This window comes from Myotis davidii, unplaced genomic scaffold, assembly GCF_000327345.1.
Source record: "Myotis davidii unplaced genomic scaffold, ASM32734v1 scaffold53, whole genome shotgun sequence".
Classification (NCBI taxonomy): Eukaryota; Metazoa; Chordata; class Mammalia; order Chiroptera; family Vespertilionidae; genus Myotis; species Myotis davidii.
The window spans coordinates 4,519,267-4,523,263 of NW_006286140.1; positions in this window are offsets into that span (position 1 = coordinate 4,519,267).

Sequence of the window (3,997 nt, forward strand, 5' to 3'; positions counted from 1 at the left end):
ATGTTTGAGTCCGCAGGCCGACGCTCTATCCACTGAACCAAACCAGTCAGGTCTTCCATTGATTTTTAGAAAGAGTGGAAGGGAGGGAGGGAGGGAAGGAGGGGGAGAGAGAAATAACTATGTTCAAGAGACACATCAATTCATGCCTCCCACACCCTCCTGACCAGGTTGGGGATCGAACCTGCAACCCAGTTACCTGCCCTTAACTGGAAAATGAACCCATGATGTTCTAACCACTTAGCAACACTGGCCAAGGTGGGAGGTATGTTCTTTTAATGTAAAACGAAGGCTTTTTAAAAAAAACAGGATCACTCACATATTACTAGGAAGTGTACCTGTGTTTGACTTTGCTACTAATGGTGTAGACTGAAGGGGCCACATGCCAACCTGAGAAGCTCAGGGAAGGCCTGCATGGTGGTCTTGCAAACTCAAAGACCTAAAGTAACCACATAAGATGGTTTGAAATTAAACTTTAACTAAAAGCAGTTATGGTGGGCAGTTACGTCCTAGGGGGTGGATACAGCCTTGGTAGCTCCTTATTGGTCTTTTCAAAGAATTCTGCCTTAGTAACATCCTTGGGATTGGCTTACATGTCTCACTGCCTTGTGATTGGTTATCTGCATGCTGCCTGTCTTAGCATTATCATACAGTTTAAAGCTCACTTCTTGGGCACATACCCTTCTCCCCATTTCTCCCCTCCTCCCCACTCCCACCCATTTGGGTTGTCTAAGTAAACCCATCTAGTTGGGTTCCCTGGTTTTACTTCCACCTCCCATGATCCTGCCTCTACCTACCTAGCTTCCTTCTGTCTCCTCCAAACTATATTAAGTGGCCCAGTTGCAAACTTTTTGGCTTGTTAGATATTCAACATCCCTTCTAACTCTGAGTCTGTAATGATCTTTACCTCTAATCTCTGCTCCTAAACCAATGTTACACTGTCAAGGAAACTGAATGGAGATTGGTGGTTTTTGGGTCTAAATGTTGAAGCTTTAGTTTTTTTTCTGACTCAAACACTGTTTTTTATGTCACCATTTTTCTGACCAATGGAGTTGGTAGCAGTAGTGATGAATAGCTGATGCAGCATGCTCTAACGTTTACATAATAATAGCTTACTTAATGGAACTTTACAATCAGTGCAACTCAAAGGTGGGTGGGAAAGAGGAACTTAGTCAGCAGGTAAGTAGGGAGTTGGCATGTCCCCTTGAATGGAGGAGCAAAGGAAAATTGACAGTTATTAATGGCAGTAAAATCAGCATGCAATATGAAAGGTTCAAAATAGGCTAATTCATAAACTGTTGGGGAAGAAAAGTTAAACACTCTTGGTTTAAAAACAGAGGGGAATTACTGATGACTTTTAAAAGGAATTGGAAATAACATTTAAATTGTCATGCAAATACATTTTCAAAAAAATGTGTGACTATGTTCTATGTTCCCATAGTTTTAAGTGTGGCATTCTTACAATAATAGGAATATGTAAATACTAAGGAAAAACATAAATGGATATTGTGTAAGAATTCTGTGGACCAACTTGTACCCTATCAACAACTCAGACAAAATTAACACTAAACCTAAAGAAATGGAATGTAGCAATACATTGCTAAGAAGACATAGAGGCTAAATGGTCCCTTGTTATTTCGGTCTGATAGTATTTAGCAGAGATTATTATGTATTAAGAAGAAAAAACCACCAGAAGGCTATAATGATTGCAGCTTCTCTATAATATTTTTCTCTTCCTTTAATGTAGTAAGAAAAAATACAGAAAAGAGAGTAATGCCTCAATAATGAAGTAAGGTGGGTGATGGAGGAAGACATTTAAAAAATCAAATGTAAATGATACTGGGCCATATCCCTTGCTTGCAAATTGAACCTTTACTTGTTCCCACCTCCATTTTCATTCAATTCCTTTAGTTATTTCAAATTCACGCTTTTACCTGTGATTTAAATTGCAAATATTAATTTTCCTACATTGCAATCCAATTTATATTTTTTATTTATTACTAAAGGAAAAGTGTCTGTTTTTCTAGCAGTGCCTATATTAGGTAAGCAGCTGTCACTGTACATTAAAGACAGAGTCCTATGCCTTGGTGGGGAGAGGAGGAGTGGAAGGGTTCTAAGTACGTAAATCCTCTCATGTAGCTTTGGTAGAGAAAGCCCTTATTGCCTCTCTGTTACCTTAAGGCCAGAGTCAAGAAAGGGAATGTTCATTCTAGAAATGGGCAGGACGTTCAAGAGACTACAGTGGTGGATTTTTTCCTTCCAGAGAAAACCAAGTCCAATAAGAGCATTCAACAGACTCCCTTGAGATGACGGTGCTAGAAAATGATTTGAGAGCTAGGGAGAATTTAAATTAGGCTGCTACTGGTACCTGTAGATAGCATCAAACTTCTTCCACTTGGCTGCCTTGGTGGGGGATGATGGACAGGCCCTGGATGTGATCTAAACCCCCCTTGAGTTCTCCAGGGTTCCCCATAAATTGAATTCCTCATTGCCCATTTACTAGTAGATGCTGCACCGTATTTGGCTGGTGCAGGAGTTGCTTTTCCTCCCAGTGCTCAACCTCCTTTCCCCTGGATACAAATGTCAATATTGGATTTAGTTTGGTTGAATGAATGTGTCAGAGGGGAGATTAGTGACTGGCAGCCACAAAAGGGTTTTTCAATTGGCAAAAGTAAATTTCTCACAAATGAATCAAAACAGTTTGAGGTGGAAAAGAAGCAAGGGAGAAAAAGCCTTCTTGCCAAGTTGAGTCATGATGCCTCGTTAATGGATCTGAAGACTTTAGCCTGGGCATCTTATCTAGAAGCTCCTGGATTCACCCAGCAGGAAGCAAGGGGCGAGGGAAAGGGTACATATACCTTAATATCCTCAGCAGGGCATCTGCTGTGAAAAGCCTTGCTTGGTACATAGTCCCTTTTGATAGCATAAAACCATCCACAGTCTAGCTTCAGATGATCAGAATGCAAGTTCATTATAACAATCCTAGACTATTTAATGTAGTACATTTAAGTGGTGGAAGTTTTTATTTCTATTGCTGGTTCATTCATGTCTTTTGAAATTGGTTGTGCTGCTTGCTTTGTTGTTTGTTTGCTTTGAATGCTTTTAAAAAATATTTTCAATTCTCTGTAATATCATGTTCATTTGAAAACAGCTGGATTCTCATACCTGCCCCCGTTTCAACAGCCACACATCTCTGCTTTGACTTGTTGAGGATAAATATTAGTGGTTCTCATCACAGAATGACCTTTCTTGCAAAGTCCACACTTCTGGAGTAATTGCCAGGGTCATTGTGTCTGTGGTCACATTAATGTTTTTGTCATTTTCAATATTATGGGTGTGTCTATTTCAGGAAACTTGTGCCCAGGTGTTCCTTATCACAAGAAGGAAAAAAGATAGGCAATCTTTGGGATGTAGTTCCTGATTTATTAATAAAGGCAATTCGGAATTATCCTTTATAGGGTTAGCAAAACACATTATAAATATATTGTAATTGATACAAACTTAGAAGTCTTAAAAAGGGAACTTGAAGATGATAAGACAGAGGAAGTATGACTTACCTCCCAATCAACTCTGTAGATTCATGACAGAATGTTTAGAAAGGGGTCCTCCAAATCATCAGAAAAACATCATTTTTATACACTATCTACTTCAGTTAAATCTCCTAAATTCTAAGCATTTGCCAAATGACTGAAGAAAGCAATCAGTCAGTTGCTAAAGTCTAGTGTCTGAGCAAGCGGCTGGCCCTTGCTGTCTCCCTGAATTTTCTATATTAAAAGATAACATCCAATGGTGGTGCATTTACACCATGGAATACTATGCAGCTGTTAAAAAGAAGGATCTCTTACCTTTTGGGACAGCATGGAGGGAACTGGAGATGATTATGCTAAACGAAATAAGCCAGTCAGAGAAAGACAAATATCACATGATCTCACTCATTTGTAAAATATAATGAACACATAAACTGATGAAAAAAACAGATTCAGAGACAGAGAAGCATTGA